General features: G+C 52.6%; 1 protein-coding gene across 4 annotated transcripts in view; it reads right to left on the reverse strand.

Annotated features, from left to right (window-relative positions):
• LOC138748445 (sodium/calcium exchanger 3-like) overlaps positions 1 to 18,987 on the reverse strand; it is a 173,627-nt gene that overhangs the window by 154,014 nt on the left and 626 nt on the right. The gene's annotated exons all lie outside the window — the stretch shown is intronic.

An 18,987-nucleotide genomic window follows, 5' to 3' on the forward strand; every position in this document is an offset into this window, starting at 1 on the left:
CCCACCTGTTCTTCCAATACCCTGCGTATCACTGGGAGTTTAATTCCTAGCTGTGATCTTGTTCCAACCACGTTATTCCTGCCAATTTGCAGTTGTGCCACAAGGACATCCCCTCAGCATCCCACTGTCAAGCCCCCTCAGGATATTATATGTTTTAATAAAATCAGATTTCACCTTTTTAGACTCCAGAAAGTAGAAACCAAACCAGTTTAATTTTTTTTCCACAAGGTAACCCTTTCGTACCTTGAATCAATGAAATTAAACCTCACTTCTGTCTTCAAAGGATGTTTACCCTCCTGATCTTTGAAATAAAGTCTATCCAGTCCTCTACGAATGGTCTCACAGGAAATTCTCAGATCAGACAATACTTCACAATCATTTTGCCACCAAGGGATTCAGTATCAAATTGTTTTTGTAAACCTTCCTGCCAGAGTAGTTTTACCATTCCGAAAGATGCTATTCCAGTGCAAATTGTTGTTGGCATACCCACTTTTTGTTAAAACTCAAAACACAAGGCCAAACATATTTCCCACCCAAGTGAAGAGGAGATGAGCTGCCTTCTCAGATCCCTGCAGTCATCCTGGTGAAGGTGCTCCCTCTGTGGTCAAGGAGTCACTTCCAGGATTTAAACCCAGAAAGGAAGAGACCATTTCTTTTACTGTCAATGTAGTGATGTGTTACAGGTGTCAGAGCTGGTGATGCACCACCTCCAATCATTCAGCGTCTGAGAAATAATGCCCTGCCAGCAAAGCCTTCAGCCTCCGAACAAAAACACAGGCAAAGCAAGCAATTCAAATTCCATAAGTACACTCAAGGGAGTGAATCCATCTGGATAGAACGAGACCAAAGTGATTTTTTTTTCCAGGGGACGAGATTTTGGTCTCAAACACCAGCCATTCTGGCAATTTGCAATAGTTTTGCCTGCGGCCAACTCTCAATCAATGCACACGGACACCATGAATACTTCATGGCTTCATAAACACCGGGAATAAAATGAAATGAAAGGCCAGTCAGCACGATGGAGGTTTAACATCATTTTTAATCAGAGTCCGTCAATTCGCTCACTCCACCAACTGTGGGCAGGAGCTACTCCTCAACACAGGAGAGGCCAGAACAGAGCGAGGTCGGATTCAAAGTAAAAGGTACCATTTATTTTGTCAGACAGTGAGCCAGGCCTGAAGAACATTTTAATCTGAATGAGGTTTAGCTTATTTTCCCTGCCGACAACATGCATCTAAATGATGGCCATGCCCTGGTATTCCAAGAAGGACCAATTTTTATTGAAGCTCTCCCTCTCGGGTCCTCTTCTGTTCACACTCTGACCCACAGAACATCACATTTATTTTCCATCCATGCACTGCAACAATTACTTGCGAGTGGGGAAGATAAAGATCATTCCCACAGGGCCACCGAGACGTTGGTGGAACCATCAGGGTCTCCTCCTTCCACAGGGACCACTCCCTCCATGACTGCCCTGACCACTCCTCCCTCCCCACCAATTGCCCCTCCCCCTTAGTATCTTCCCCTGTGACTGCAGGAGATGCTCCACCTGCACTCACACCTCCTCCATCACCACCAGTTGGGGCCCCAAACATTCCTTCATGGTGAAGTAACTTTTTGCTGTGAATCTGCAGAGGTCGTCTACTCCATCTGGTGCTCCCGTTGTGGTCGTCTCTACATCGGAGAGACTGGATGCAGACTGGGAGATCGCTTTGTTGAGCACCTCGGCTCTGTCGCCTGCTATAGTGTGGATCTCTCAGTGCCCACCCATTTCAATTCCCGGCCCATTCCCTTGCTGACATGTTGGTTCGTGGTCTCATGCACTGCCAGGCCACCTGCGAATTGGAGAAACAACACCTCATCTTCCGACTGGGCCCCCTCTAACCGAATGGCATTAATATCAACCTCTGGCTTGCTTTAAAACCCCAGCTCTGTCCCTTTCCCTATTCCCCATCTCCTTTCTCACAAACATTGTAAATTCTCACCTTTCCCTTCATCACACCCTTTGGTCAGTCTGATCTCCTCCCTCAGCCGGCACTGTTTCTATACCTGTTCTTTGCTCATTCTGCTTATTCCTTTAAGAGCTTAGGCCCAAAACGCCACCAATACATCTGTCTCCTCTCACCAGCTGAGGTCCTCCAGACATCAGAATTGAACTGGGTCTCTGGAGGAGAGAGGCAGCGGATCTACTCACCTTCTGGCAACCATGTCCCCAGAAGGACTCATTACACAGTAGGCACTTCTGTTGTATGAAAGTCAGGTACGTCTGCAGTGAGGATGGAGATCATCACTCCTCCGACTCACTCACCGCCCATCTTGGCAGCTCAATTGTGGGGATCTCACACCAGCTTTGGTTCAAAACACTTGCTCCAATAGTTCTTTCCGAACATGAAGCATCGACTCATCAGCTGAGGGTAGCAGTCCAGAGATGAGCACATTCAGCCCGATGCTCTGAATCGTTATCCTCCCTGGCATCAATGGCTGTTGGCTCCCATTTGAGCACCTCTGTAGCCTTAATTCTCAACACCTTGTCCTGCTGTTGGAATGAGGCGGTCCCAGAAATTGAGCTGAGGAGTTTCTATGGTCACACGTGCCAAGCAGTCAGCTCTTGCTTGACCAGCCTGTGAGAGACACAGCAGCGTCTGCAAGGTCCACAGGACAGGGAGCGGTCTCGTTGGGTCTGTCCTCGGTCCTGTGGGCTACGCTGGGTGCTTTGCCTGCTGTTATTCCTTTTCTCTTTGAAAACAATGCAGTTTGATACAATTGATGGAGGACTCACCAAGTCACCTCAGCATCAATAAGAATTAAAGGGTCACCAACGTTTTGGGCACCAAGTCCTTCATTAGGATACAGGGTGTCGTTTGGCAGTTCATTCAAGACCAATTTAAATATTAACCACATGACAAAAAAAATGGCACAGTTTCTGGAGCTGCTGTAATGGTGGGGCAGCTGGGGGAGTGGACCCATGGAGACCAAGGAGCAATGACATAGTACTCCCCCACAGGGTCCAACTGCCCAGACTGACTGCCCTTAGCTCTGTTCAGGCTTTAAATGGCCTGTTAAAGGAGCCGATGGTGTTTTTATTTTAATATCCCTGCGACTACAGGGTCTGGGCCCAAGATGGTGGCTCCTATGTTGGCAGAAGCCACGAGGGGTTGCAGAGAACTGGCACAGGGCACCAGAGAACAGAAAGACCACCCCCAGTCTTCCCCCGACTATGTTTGAGGAGACAACCCATGGGACAGTGAGCATGGTGGCAGACCAATGAGAGGCTCTGCGGCTGCTGGCAGCTCGAGGCAAAGAACCCATGCGGGCTGCGGGTGACTGTGGTCAAGGGACTTACTGCAGCAGGAGACTGGCTGAAGGGGGTACCAAGTATCGGAACCGGGATGCGAGAGGGTGCCTGATTGTGACAGAGGTGGGCATCTGGAGCTTAGGCAGCCGATACTTTGGACTGAAGGCTATGTGGGAGCTCTGGACGTGAATCCACGGACTCTCAGTGACGCTAGGGTCAGTGCTTCTCTTTGGTTGAAAGGGACAACTTCTACTGAAGGGAAATCTTTGCCTTACGGTCGACTAAAGGAAATTTCATGTAATATCGCATTTTCTGTTTTATTACACGACTATAAAAAAGGAATTTTGAAAACAGATGTTTCAATAAATGAAAATCAAAATCACTACCTGCTGGAGATTTTTAAAAAAAACAGAAAATGGTGGGAACACTCAGCAGGTTGGGCAGTGTCTGAGCAGAAAGACACCACATTATCATTTCAGGTCGAAGTAGTTTCCTCGATCTTCTGCCTTCTGAATGTTTCCAACATTTTCCAGTTGTATTTTAGGTCTTGGTCAATTTTTCCATCAAAGTTGCCAAATCATCTCAAATATCTGACAGAGGTTAAAAAAAAATCTGATAACTGGGTCAGTGATTTGTCACGTTGACAGGAGCCAGCACAGCTCCTCAGAGGAAACAAAATGAACAAGATCAAGGTGGCCACTAAGTCAACCTGGGAAGTTTGATCAGCACCAACCTCCATACCACTTTTCAACCTTCACATCCAAAGGGACGTGGTGCAGATCGACTTGTGATAAGGGCTTGTGGGACGGGAGTCCACTGCCTGGAAAAGCCAACACTTAACTGAAGATGTGGCCGAAGATTTATTATCCTGCCAGTGTTGAAGTAGTAACAAGTGCAGATGGCAGACTCACCGTGAACCCCCAAGATCATCTCCTTACACTTGGAAAGAGTTCCTCAGTGATGACATTTAGCAATCAACTGTGCTTGTGTGAAGATGGTCCAATGCCGACCAGGCAAGGATTGGATTCCTGTAAAGACTTCCAGGAAGTAGATGGGTTTTTGCATGAGGAACATCTTTAGAGTCATAGCACAGAGACAGGCCATTTGGCCCATCTAGTCCATGCCAGACTATTATTCTCCCTTGTCCCTGAGGTCACTTTTAAAGACACCTGTGTCTTGCATCTGGATTTATTTTTCTTCATAATTCAAATTGTGTGAGATCCAAGTTATTCTCTGGATGATAAAACCACTGGTATTTATTGCCCATCATAGAACAGCAGAGGGACAAGTCCTTCAATATGAAGGGTCTGTCCTGAACCACAATGCCAAATTCAACTAAATCTCTTCCGTCTGCACAAGATCCATATTCCTGCCCAATCAGATGTCTATCCAAAAGCTTCTTAAACACTTCTACCCTGGCAGCCTGTTCCCAGCACCTCCCATGCTCTGTGGAAAAATAAAGCCCTTGCCCTGAACATCGCCTTTAAACTTTCACCCCAACTAAATGTCCTCCAGTATTCGGCAATGCGGACACCCACCCTGTACGGACGACTGATTGCCAGAACAACTTCATGGTGGTGAAGGAATAAAAAATTAGCTAATTAAGTGAACTCAGTGAACAGCTGAATATTCAGCAAAGGGCAGGAGAGAGGCAACGTAATAAAGGTGGAAAAGATTAGGAGATAGGTAGCACCTCTTCCCATGGCAGCAATGACCAAAGCCAGAGGACATCTGTTTAAGGTGAGTGGTGGAAAGTTTAGGGGAGACGACAGAGAGTGGTGGGTGCCTAGAATTTGTTGCCAGGGGTGGCGGTGGAAGCTGGTTCAACAGTACTTTTAAGAGACAGTTAAATCCACAGATGCCAGGGTCTGGGGCAGGACGCAGAAGTGCTGGAGAAACTCAGCAGGCCACGCAGTGCCCACAGGAAGTAAAAGGCCATCAACAGCTCGGATCTGAGACAGGCGCACGGAAGCAAGAAAAATAGAGGGCGATGGGCTGTGAAGTTGCAAAGGGTGAGATTGATGATTTATAGAGGTCAGCCCATGCAGTGCTGTGCTAGGTTTGAGAATCAGGGCACTCTTGAATTGTACAAACCTTTCTGGTTCAGAGAGGAAAATCTGCTGGCCTCTCCTGGCACAGCTTGGATCTGATGCAGACCCATCAACATGATGACTCGATTCAGTGATTAATTAGAGGGAATGAATGCGGGATTTACCAAGAGTAGGTAATAAAAATTCTATATCCACCTTGTAAGCTGTACTTTGAACCTATTCGGTCAGATTTGAGGCACTCTGGTCAGTCTGTTTCACATCCACGAAGGCCACTACAGTACACCCTAACAGAAAGGCAATGTTCAGACCAGTCTAACTCCTCCAAACAGTATCCAACAGGCCCTCATTTCCCACACAAGTCTCTGAACACATTGCCTAGTTCATGGCTAACTTCAGAGAAGTGCCTACTCCCTGTAAGACTGACAATATTGTCCATCCCAAGTAATGACTCTCCATTAAATCTCTCATTAAGGACTTGGACACCAAACCAATGTCAACATTAATTTTGATTATGGAAATCTCAGCAATAAAAAGAACTTTCTCAAAGTTTTAAGAACCTTCAGTTTGATGCTCAAACTCAATATTTTGAACATGCGTCTCATCATTCTTCAGCTGGGTGACCAGTGAGAACAATCTCGCTCTTTCTCCTCAAATGATTGCCTGCACGGTTAGCCCATGGTCTCTGAGGAGTTTGTGTGCTCTCCATGTCCGGGTGCTCCAGTTCCCTCCCACCCTCGAAAACAAGCGAGGTTGCTGGCTTTAATTCGGCAGCCCGAGTCTCAAGAGCCAGAAGGCTGGTATCATTAAAAATTACGTTAAAAATGTTCCCCTTTGTGGAAGTGTTGACTCTTTAAAATTATTTTAACATTCCAAACTACATTAGATCAGCTGGGACAAGTACCATCACGCCTTTCCTGTCCTGTGGGCACCTTTTTCATGAGCGTTTGCTCGTGCTGCTCCACAACTCTGTGCTCCCCTGGGGAACAAGTGGTGCAAGGGGCTGACTTGGAGGGGCCTCAAGCACCTCTATTCAATCAAGGGGTGTGGGCTTCACAGGCTGAGCTCATACTTAATTGCCCACCCTACTGCCCTCCAGAAGGGAGCAGAGAGCTGCCATCCTGGACCACTGCATGCCCTTGGTTGAGGATCTGGCCCACAATGCTGTCAGGGAGGATGCTCCAGGACTGACCCAGCGACACCACGACGAGACAGAACAGTGTGTGGAACTGTAGTGATACGTCCACCAGCCGACTGCACCTGCAGGAACACCACCGAAGGGCTGACTCCACCTGGCCGCTGTCAATGTCGACCTGAATATAATCCTGGGCCAGTCACTTTGGAGCCATCAGGGCAGAAACTGGTGTACAGACTTTTAATGGATTAAAGCCTGCTGTACAGTCTGTGCTGATTTTTGTGTTTGCTTCGCTGCACCACGGCACACAACCAGTACAGAGGGCAATTTCCAGCAGGTCAGGTCCCCCACGCCTCCAATGCCCTTGACCTCTAGCTGGTAGAGGGGGAGGGTTTGAAAGCCGATAAACAGGATGGTGGGGTCTCCTACAGTGCCCAAGAGTGCTAGAACTCTTCTCTCTGGAGTGAAGGAGGAGGAGAGGCGACTTCATAGTGGTTGACAAGATTCAGAGAGCCATAGATAGGGTGGACGGCCAGCACCTTTATCCCCCAGGGTAGGATCAGCAAACATCAGAGGACATCTGTACAAAGTGAAGGGAGGAAGGTTTAGGGGAGATGTCAGGGGCAAGTTTTTTTTTAATTATACAGAATTGTGGGGGCCTGGAATGCCTTGGCAGGTGTGGTGGTGGACATTAGGGGCATTTAAGAAACTCAGACAGGCACATGGATGAAAAAAAAAATAGAGGGTTACAAGGGAGGGAGGTTATTATTTTGTAGGAACATATAGATCGGCAGAACATCAAGGACAGAAGGGCCTGTACTGTGCTGTACAGTTCCACGTTCTATGAAACTTGGGAGATTATACTACATCCAGAGGAAGTAAAAGGCAGTTGACATTTTAGGTCTGGACCCATCATCAGAAAGGTGGAAAAACAGATCACTCCAATAGAAAGGTGGTGGGGAGGGAGGGGTGGGGGGGGAAGCACAGGTGGATGTATGAGGGAGGGAAGAAGAGAAAAGCTAAGAAAAAGGGGGAGAGGGTATAAGATCATTCTCTGATAGGAAGAGGAGTGGAAGGAACTGGGAGATGGAGGAAAGGAGGAAGGGAAAGAGACAGGGGAGGGGTTAACAGAAATTTGAGGACAAGATTGATGCCGTCTGCTTGGAGAGTGCTGAGAGGGGATACAAGGTGTTGTTCCTCTAACTGGCTGTGGTCTTGATTTAGCAGTAGGCAAGGATCTGGAAGGTTATAATCAAAGTGATGTGGTGAGTTGCTCCACTGTGTCCTGTGGGTGGGTGGTGGAGTGAGTGAGATGCCTGTGGAGGGAGCTTCTACATCCTGGACGGTGTCAACCTCGAGTATTGTTGATGCTGTACTCGCTGCCAAAAGCAACACGTGAGCACGCACACAGCAGCTCAAGCAGAAGCTCACTTGGATCTGATGCGACTGATGAAGTTAAAATTTCAAGCAACAATGTTATACATTTGTCTCAGCACCAAACATTCTCAATGCACCACATCTCCGCGAGATGATGCTGTCCAGATTTTACTTCTAGAAATAAAACAAACAGGGCAAGTTCCCAGCAGAAACCAGGATTAATTTCTTTTTCCTCCCAAAGTAATTCTTGTGGAATTCCAGAGTTGAAGAATATTTCACAAAGTTTTAAGACCTTTAAGGTCTGCCATTTATACTTCCCTCTCTGACACACAAAACTATTTTAACGACGATGTACTGTGTTCACTGTGCTGTGGAATAGAGGGCAGCCCACGACTTAAACCTTTTGATTACACCCTCCAACTCACCACTCCTTTTAATCCCACGGTACACTGCACACATCCATTATGGCTTCACTCGAAACCAGGAGAGCAGAGAGACGTGGGCCTCTCCATGAGCATCGAGAGTTGAAAGAATGCAATGGAGATTGCTAAGCAGACTTCCAGCCCTCCAACACAACTAGGGCAGCACACCATGGCATTGACTGAGATTCCCTTCCTTCCACTGATATCTTCAAGCAGTTCCACTTTCCCAGTCTCCTCAGCCCTTTATCCATCACTTTCCAGCTTTTTTCTCTTCCATCGATACCCACCTATCGCATGTTAGTCTGTGCTCCAACCCCTGTCCTTTCCTTCCTCCTCTCCCCTCCCCCACCTTTCATTCAGCTGCCTGCCTATATTTACCCATACCTGATGAAAGGGCCAGGCCTGACACATTGGTTACCCTTTACTTCCTGTGGATGCTGCAGAACCTGCTGAGTTTCTCCAGCACGTCTGTGTGTGGTACTCGACCTCAGCATCTGCAGACTTTCTTGTATAGCTCTTTCCTTTTACCTCAATGCATGCCAGTGAGGTCCCTGCCTTCCACTGTCAACTGGAATGAGGCCCAGTCAGTGGCAACAACGTTGGTGAACCCCGAGGGTACAAAGGGTCTGTGCTACTTTTGCCCTCCCTATCTCCCCTATTCCAGTGTTCCTTCTGCCACCCTGGGTGATACGGACCCATCCTGCCTTGCCAGTTTCTGGCCGCACCATGGTGATTAGCCCACCCGGTACCCAGACATTGGACTACAGAAACAGGCCCTTCGGCCCATCTAGTCTGTGCTAAATCATTCAGCCAAGTCCCATTGACCTGAACCTAGTCTATAGCCCTCCATACCCCTCCCATCCATGAACCTGTCCAAATTTTTTTTCAATGTTAAAACTGAGCCCACATTCCCAACTTCATTTTCCAGCTCGTTCCACATTCCCACCACTCTCTGTATGAAGAAATTCCCTCGAAACCTTTCCCCTTTCTCCCTTAACCCATGTCCTCTGGTTTGTATCTCACCTACCCTCAATGGAAAAAGCTGACCTACATTTACTCTGTCTCTCCCCCTCAATTTAAATACCTCCATCAAATCTCCCCTCATTCTTCTATGCTCCAGGGAATAAAGTCTTAACCCATTTAAACATTTTCCAGGTAACTCAGTCCCTGAAGTCCCAGGAACATCTGAGTAAATTCTCTCTACATTCTTTCAATCTCATTGACATCTTTCCTAAGTATAGGTGACCAAAACTGCACTTAATGCTCCATATTTGGCCTCAGCAATGTCTCATACAACTTTACCATAACATCCCATCTCCTGTACTCAATACTTTGATATCTGAAGGCCATTATGCCAAAAGCTCTCTTTACAACCCTATCCACCTGTGATGCCACTTTCAGGGAACGATGTATCTGTATTCCCAGATCCCCCTGTTATACCACATTCCTCAGTGCTTTACCATTTACCGTGTATGTCCTTTCTTAGTTTGTCCTTCCAAAATGCAACATCTTACTCTTGTCTGTATTAAATTCCATCTGCCATTTTTCAGCCCACGTTTCTAGCTGGTCCAGATCCCTCTGCAACCTTTGAAAACCTTCCTCACTGTCCACAACGTCTCCAATCTTAGTGTCATTTGCAAACTTGCTGATCCAATTCACCACATTATCATCCAGATCATTGATATAGGTGACAAACAACAATGGTCCCAGCACCGATCCCTGAGGCACCTCTAGTCACAGGCCTCCAGTCTGAGAAGGATCACCCACCACCACTTTCTGGCTTCTCTCGTCCAGCCATTGTTGAATTCAGTTCACTACTTCACCATCAATACCGAGGGTCTGAACCTTCCTAACTAACCTCCCATGCAGTACCTTGTAAACAACATCCACAGCCTTTCCTTCAACCTTTCTGGTAACCTCCTAAAAAAGAAACTGTACAGGATTGGTTGAACATGACCTACCACACACAAAGCCATGATGACTATATCTAATCAGCCCCTGGCTACCCAAATAATTGTATATCCGGACTCTCAGAAAACCCTCCAATAATTTACTGAATACTGAAGTCAGGCTCACCAGCCTATAATTTCCAAAACTACTTTTAGAATCTTTTTTTTTTAAAAAGCAGAACAACTTGAGCAGAACAACTTGAGCAGAACAACTTGAGCTACCCTCCAATCCTCCGGCACCCCACCTGTGACTAAGGAGATTTTAAATTTTTCTGCCGTAGCCCCTGCAATTTCTACACTAGTGGCAACCCCCCCCCCCCACCCCCTTTAAGGTCTGAGGGAATATCTTGTCAGGCTCTGGAAATTTATCCACCCTTGTTTGCTTTAAGACAGCAAGCACTTTCTCCTCTTTAATCCGTACAGGTTCCATGACTTCACTGCTCGTTTTCCTTACTTCCCACAGCTCTCTGCCCTTTCCTAAGTAAATACTGGGGAAAAAAAATTTAAGATTTCCCCCATCGTTTTTGGCTCCAGACAAAGCCGACTACTACGATCTTCAAGGGGACCAATTTTGTCCCTTACTACCTTTTTGCTCTTAATATACCTGGAGAAACCCTTCCTACAATAGAGATTATTCTGAAGGACAGAACTGTTACATATATGTCATGTCCCCACACCAGGCTTCTTGGATCTGACCAATTATCATTCCAATAGATTTATCAAAATAAGAGGATTCCCAGCATCACGTTATCCACATGAACACTGTTGATAGCAAAGCATTAATATAACCCCTATTTTTATGAACCCGAAGGTTCAATGTTGGAACTCCAAATACTCAGATGACCTGATCCTGTGAAAGCTAGGATCGGCCATCCTTGTACAAAACCAGAAAAAGTTGCAAATTGTCAGTAGCTCAAGGAAATGTCTACAGACACACACACTCCCACTGTTTATGCTTGAAAATCAGACTTCTACTTTCTGCAGTCCAGTATTACTGCATTTTGAATGAACAACTTTTAATGTTTTCTATTGGAAAATATTATTTTAGTTCCACATCATCCTTTCCGTTCAATTCCACAACCAATTAAATTATGTACATCGGGAGCACAAATGTGTCAGACCTAGTTAAGGACATTCCACTTCACTTGTGCACAAGTTCTAGCTCCAACAGCTGAGATTGCTGTCCTTTTGCTAGACAAAACTGCACACATTTACATTGCTGCCAAGTACCGGAAAACTCCGTTTCTTTTGTCACTGAAATCGTGGCCAAATGATTTGCAGAATTGAGATGTTACCAGGATTGGAGAGTTTGAGCACTGAGGAAAGATTGGTTAGGCTGGGCTTATCTGGAACAGAGATAGCCAAGGAAAGATTTGATCGAGGTTTAAGAATAATAAGGCGAATAGACCCATCAAACATTGCAGCACAGAAACAGGCCCTTCAGCCCTTCTAGTCTGTGCTGATCTATTACTCTGTCCAGTCCCACTAACCTGCACCCAGTCCATAGCCCTCCGTACCCCTCCCATCCATGTAGCTGTCCAAATTTTTCTTAGTCAAAATTGAGCCCACATTCCTCACTTCAGCTGGCAGCTCGTTCCACACCCCCACCCTCTCTACATGATGAAGCTCCCCCTCAAACTTCCATTAACAGAGTCGATGGGGATTTATTATTGGAGGAGGCATTTGAGAGAAGTTCAGGATTTTTTTTAACCCCACTCAGCCTGGTTGGGGTCTAAAGAGTGGTCAAGGCAGAAACGCTCTCGACAGTTTTCCTACCTGATAAAGGACCATAATCTGTAGGGCAAAGAACCATGAGCAAGGAAATAGAATGAGGTTGAATACTATTTTTGAACAGCCTCCATCTTGCGTTGACCATTGAACAGGGCCTGGAGGTTACAGAGACAGCAGACGTGGGGCCAAGATCCACACCCATTCTTGTGCTTCTCTTGATTGAGTAACAATGTTGTGTGATGTGCTGACCCTTTGCAGAATTTTTTTTTTTTATTAAATGCATCTTGTTTACATTGACAGTATATCAAATCTTGAATACAGTTGCCTCTTAGCTGAATCTCTCGATCTGAATTTGGAATCGTATTTTCTATTCCCTAACATTCTCATTGGCATGCTATTCCAGGTATTTAATAAATTTTTTCCATCAATTTTCCTCACCTTCACTGGACAACGAATGAATCGACAACCAAAGTCCCCTCCAACTGACTCCAGACTCGTCCCCCAACTGCAACAGGTTCAGTTCGTGTAAAGGGAGATAGGGTCAATGTGTTCATCACACGATGGAAATGCAGACAAGCTCAGGCATCATTTATTCAATTGAAGCTACATTTTTTGGGTGTTTTTTCAGACTTTTATCAGATTCCTGGTTGGACAATGCCAAAAAAATTAAAAACTGGTATTTCAAAAATTCACATAGACCAGATATCAAATAAGCTTAAAAACCATTTGAAGTAAAAAGGAAAATCGACCATCTACAAAAATCTGTCTTAAGCCAATTCCAAAAAGCTGTTTCAGGATGGGTTTACTGTGTGAATGGTTCTGGCATCTGGTCAGCTGTATGTCAGCACTGTAGATCGTCATTACAGCCAAAAATTCACTTTTCTTATCACTGACTGTGATGGTCTTCCATTTGATGACAAAATTAGTTGGTAGAAATTTTGATTTGGATGGTACATCCTAATTGAACTCAAAATATCATAATAAACCACATTAGAAGGTCACACCAGAGTGTGTTCAACATGGAAAATAAGAGTGGAACTTCCAGATGTCAGTATTCATCGAGTCATAGAACATTACAGCACAGAAACAAGCCCTTCAGCCCATCTAGGCTGTACCTATCTATTTATTCCACCTAGTCCCATTCACCTGCAACCAAACCACGTCCCTCTGCACCCTTCCCATCCACAGACCTACCCAATCTTCTCTTAAATGTCCAATATCGAACCTGCAGATGCCACCTCCACTGGCAGCTTGTTCTACACTGAACAGCTACCAAGTGAAGAAGTTCCTCCTTATATTCCCCATATCAGGACACAGCTGAACTCATCACATGTTCAATGCACAAGCTGAATTTAAAAGGAAGGCGTTGACAGATAGTAACTCACAGCAGGGTTGAGTAGCACAACATGACTCCAGGTGATGGGACTCCTAATAGAATTCTTGTGGTAAAATGCACACACCTAGGCAGTGCCAAATAGCGGTCAGAAAGTTTTAAGACCAACACAAGATGCCTGTTACATTTTGCATGACCAGGGAAACAGAAAACTAGCAGAATGCACTGAACAAAGATGAGAGTCAAAAAATTTAAATTCACCACCAGATACACATTTAGGTTTCAAAACACATTTTGCACAAAATAAACCAAGGTTTCATGAAATGAATCTTATTCTCCAAGACAACCCAGCCCCAAGAATACCCATGGACCACAACTGATACTCCAGCCGTTTCACTAAAGATTCTCCGTGTCAGTCAGACAGAGCGAAGGCAGCAGAAGCTACTGCCAAAATAAAGCTGGATAAATATTTGAGGTGAAAGTATTTCCAGGACTCCAGGTTCAGAACCAGAGAGTGGACTAATTGGATAGCTTCTTGAGGGAGCAGGCTCTCTCTGTCACGCAGGATTCTCTAACTCTATAAATACTGAGCATCCTGCAACAGAGGATGTAGACAGTTTAATGAATTGGCTGCACATACAACCTTCAGAATGTGTGAGTTTTATAAGCAGCGATTTCTCACTAAGTATTGCTGAGAGGAACAGTGGGGACAAAGCAGTGGACAACATGGGATGCCAATTCCTGCCATTGCAGCCACACCGAGCAACCCAGCGGGAGGGGGAAAGGCAGGAAGAGCAGTGCTGAACACAGCAGCCAGTGGGCAAGGTGGGAAGCGAAGGGGCTGTGTGCCAGGCAATGAAGGAACAGAAACAAACCATTGGGATGGGGAGAGGCAAGAGCAGGAGAGCAGAAAACTAGAGATGAGGCATTGGGGAACCAGGGCCCATAGTGGGGGGACACTGGAGTACCAAGGATGTGAGAGACTGGGGGGTGCAACATGGTGGGGGAGGGATGGGAGACACTGGGGGACACAAGGGCACTGAGGGGAGGGATGGGAGACACTGGAGGACACAAGGGCGCTGGGGGGAGGGATGGGAGACACTGGGGGACACAAGGGCACTGGGAGGAGGGATGGGAGACACCGGGGGACACAAGTGCGCTGAGGGGGAGACACTGTGGGACACAAGGGCGCTGGGGGGGAGAGACACTGGGGGACACAAGGATGCTGGGGGGGGAAGAGACACTGGGGGACACAAGGGCACTGGGGGGAAGAGACACTGGGGGACACAAGGGCACTGGGGGGAAGAGACACTGGGGGACACAAGGGCACTGGGGGGAAGAGACACTGGGGGACACAAGGGCACTGGGGGGAAGAGACACTGGGGGACACAAGGGCACTGGGGGGAAGAGACACTGGGGGACACAAGGGCACTGGGGGGAAGAGACACTGGGGGACACAAGGGCACTGGGGGGAAGAGACACTGGGGGACACAAGGGCACTGGGGGGAAGAGACACTGGGGGACACAAGGGCACTGGGGGGAAGAGACACTGGGGGACACAAGGGCGCTGGGGGGGAAGAGACACTGGGGACACAAGGGCGCTGGGGGGGAAGAGACACTGGGGACACAAGGGCGCTGGGGGGGGAAGAGACACTGGGGACACAAGGGCGCTGGGGGGGGGGAGAGACACTGGGGGACACAAGGGTGCTGGGGGGGAAGAGTCACTGCGGGACACAAGGGTGCTGGGGGGGAAGAGACACTGGGGGACACAAGGGTGCTGGGGGGGAAGAGTCACTGCGGGACACAAGGGTGCTGGGGGAGCCACTGGGGGAGCCAAGGGCGCTGGGGGGGGAGACACTGGGGGAGCCAAGGGCGCTGGGGGGGGGAGACACTGGGGGAGCCAAGGGCGCTGGGGGGGGGGAGACACTGGGGGAGCCAAGGGCGCTGGGGGGGGGGGAGACACTGGGGGAGCCAAGGGCGCTGGGGGGGGGAGACACTGGGGGAGCCAAGGACGCTGGGGGGGGAGACACTGGGGGAGCCAAGGGCGCTGGGGGGGGGAGACACTGGGGGAGCCAAGGGCGCTGGTGGGGGAGACACTGGGGGAGCCAAGGGCATGGGGGGGAAGACACTGGGGGAGCCAAGGCGCTGGGGGGGGGGGAAGACACGGGGGAGCCAAGGGCATGGGGGGGAAGACACTGGGGGAGCCAAGGCGCTGGGGGGGGGGAGACACTGGCGGAGCCAAGGGCGCTGGGGGGGGGGAGACACTGGGGGAGCCAAGGGCGCTGGGGGGGGGGAGACACTGGGGGAGCCAAGGGCGCTGGGGGGGGAGACACTGGGGGAGCCAAGGGCGCTGGGGGGGGGGAGACACTGGGGGAGCCAAGGGCGCTGGGGGGGGGAGACACTGGGGGAGCCAAGGGCGCTGGGGGGGGGAGACACTGGGGGAGCCAAGGGCGCTGGGGGGGGGAGACACTGGGGGAGCCAAGGGCGCTGGGGGGGGGAGACACTGGGGGAGCCAAGGGCGCTGGTGGTGGAGACACTGGGGGAGCCAAGGGCGCTGGTGGTGGAGACACTGGGGGAGCCAAGGGCGCTGGGGGTGGAGACACTGGGGGAGCCAAGGGCGCTGGGGGTGGGAGACACTGGGGGAGCCAAGGGCGCTGGGGGGGGAGACACTGGGGGAGCCAAGGGCGCTGGGGGGGGGAGACACTGGGGGAGCCAAGGGTGCTGGGGGGGGAGACACTGGGGGAGCCAAGGGCGCTGGGGGGGGGGAGACACTGGGGGAGCCAAGGGCGCTGGGGGGGGGGAGACACTGGGGGAGCCAAGGGCGCTGGGGGGGGAGACACTGGGGGAGCCAAGGGCGCTGGGGGGGGGGGGAGACACTGGGGGAGCCAAGGGCGCTGGGGGGGGGAGACACTGGGGGAGCCAAGGGCGCTGGGGGGGGGGAGACACTGGGGGAGCCAAGGGCGCTGGGGGGGGGACACTGGGGGAGCCAAGGGCACTGGGGGGGGGAGAGACACTGGGGGAGCCAAGGGCGCTGGGGGGGGGAGACACTGGGGGAGCCAAGGGCGCTGGGGGGGGGAGACACTGGGGGAGCCAAGGGCGCTGGGGGGGGGGAGACACTGGGGGAGCCAAGGGCGCTGGGGGGGGGGAGACACTGGGGGAGCCAAGGGTGCTGGGGGGGGGAGACACTGGGGGAGCCAAGGGCGCTGGGGGGGGAGACACTGGGGGAGCCAAGGGCGCTGGGGGGGGGGAGACACTGGGGGAGCCAAGGGCGCTGGGGGGGGAGAGACACTGGGGACACAAGGGCGCTGGGGGGGAAGAGACACTGGGGACACAAGGGCGCTGGGGGGGGAAGAGACACTGGGGACACAAGGGCGCTGGGGGGGGGGGAGAGACACTGGGGGACACAAGGATGCTGGGGGGAGAAATACTGGGGGACACAAGGACGCTGGGGGGGAGAGATACTGGGGGACACAAGGGCACTGGGGGGGGAGAGACACTGGGGGACACAAGGGCGCTGGGGGGAAAGAGACACTGGGGGTCACAAGGGCGCGGGGGTATGAGACACTGGGGGACACAAGGGCGCGGGGGGGGAAGAGACACTGGGGGACACAAGGGCGCGGGAGGGGAAGAGACACTGGGGGACACAAGGGCACTGGGGGGGAAGAGACACTGGGGGACACAAGGGTGCTGGGGGGGAAGAGACACTGGGGGACACAAGGGTGCTGGGGGGGAAGAGTCACTGCGGGACACAAGGGTGCTGGGGGAGCCACTGGGGGAGCCAAGGGCGCTGGGGGGGGAGACACTGGGGGAGCCAAGGGCGCTGGGGGGGGGAGACACTGGGGGAGCCAAGGGCGCTGGGGGGGGGGAGACACTGGGGGAGCCAAGGGCGCTGGGGGGGGGGGAGACACTGGGGGAGCCAAGGGCGCTGGGGGGGGGAGACACTGGGGGAGCCAAGGACGCTGGGGGGGGAGACACTGGGGGAGCCAAGGGCGCTGGGGGGGGGAGACACTGGGGGAGCCAAGGGCGCTGGTGGGGGAGACACTGGGGGAGCCAAGGGCATGGGGGGGAAGACACTGGGGGAGCCAAGGCGCTGGGGGGGGGGGAAGACACGGGGGAGCCAAGGGCATGGGGGGGAAGACACTGGGGGAGCCAAGGCGCTGGGGGGGGGGAGACACTGGCGGAGCCAAGGGCGCTGGGGGGGGGGAGACACTGGGGGAGCCAAGGGCGCTGGGGGGGGGGAGACACTGGGGGAGCCAAGGGCGCTGGGGGGGGAGACACTGGGGGAGCCAAGGGCGCTGGGGGGGGGGAGACACTGGGGGAGCCAAGGGCGCTGGGGGGGGGAGACACTGGGGGAGCCAAGGGCGCTGGGGGGGGGAGACACTGGGGGAGCCAAGGGCGCTGGGGGGGGGAGACACTGGGGGAGCCAAGGGCGCTGGGGGGGGGGAGACACTGGGGGAGCCAAGGGCGCTGGTGGTGGAGACACTGGGGGAGCCAAGGGCGCTGGTGGTGGAGACACTGGGGGAGCCAAGGGCGCTGGGGGTGGAGACACTGGGGGAGCCAAGGGCGCTGGGGGGGGGAGACACTGGGGGAGCCAAGGGCGCTGGGGGGGGGAGACACTGGGGGAGCCAAGGGCGCTGGGGGGGGGAGACACTGGGGGAGCCAAGGGTGCTGGGGGGGGGAGACACTGGGGGAGCCAAGGGCGCTGGGGGGGGGGAGACACTGGGGGAGCCAAGGGCGCTGGGGGGGGGGAGACACTGGGGGAGCCAAGGGCGCTGGGGGGGGAGACACTGGGGGAGCCAAGGGCGCTGGGGGGGGGGGAGACACTGGGGGAGCCAAGGGCGCTGGGGGGGGGAGACACTGGGGGAGCCAAGGGCGCTGGGGGGGGGGAGACACTGGGGGAGCCAAGGGCGCTGGGGGGGGACACTGGGGGAGCCAAGGGCACTGGGGGGGGGGAGAGACACTGGGGGAGCCAAGGGCGCTGGGGGGGGGAGACACTGGGGGAGCCAAGGGCGCTGGGGGGGGGAGACACTGGGGGAGCCAAGGGCGCTGGGGGGGGGGAGACACTGGGGGAGCCAAGGGCGCTGGGGGGGGGGAGACACTGGGGGAGCCAAGGGTGCTGGGGGGGGGGAGACACTGGGGGAGCCAAGGGCGCTGGGGGGGGAGACACTGGGGGAGCCAAGGGCGCTGGGGGGGGGAGACACTGGGGGAGCCAAGGGCGCTGGGGGGGGAGACACTGGGGGAGCCAAGGGCGCTGGGGGGGGGGAGACACTGGGGGAGCCAAGGGCGCTGGGGGGGGAGACACTGGGGGAGCCAAGGGCGCTGGGGGGGGGAGACACTGGGGGAGCCAAGGGCGCTGGGGGGGGGGAGACACTGGGGGAGCCAAGGGCGCTGGGGGGGGGAGACACTGGGGGAGCCAAGGGCGCTGGGGGGGGGACACTGGGGGAGCCAAGGGCACTGGGGGGGGGAGACACTGGGGGAGCCAAGGGCGCTGGGGGGGGGACACTGGGGGAGCCAAGGGCGCTGGGGGGGGGAGACACTGGGGGAGCCAAGGGCGCTGGGGGGGAGACACTGGGGGAGCCAAGGGCGCTGGGGGGGGGAGACACTGGGGGAGCCAAGGGCGCTGGGGGGGGGGAGACACTGGGGGAGCCAAGGGCGCTGGGGGGGAGACACTGGGGGAGCCAAGGGCGCTGGGGGGGA

The sequence above is a fragment of the Narcine bancroftii genome, chromosome 13 (assembly GCF_036971445.1).
Source record: "Narcine bancroftii isolate sNarBan1 chromosome 13, sNarBan1.hap1, whole genome shotgun sequence".
NCBI classification, from domain to species: Eukaryota; Metazoa; Chordata; class Chondrichthyes; order Torpediniformes; family Narcinidae; genus Narcine; species Narcine bancroftii.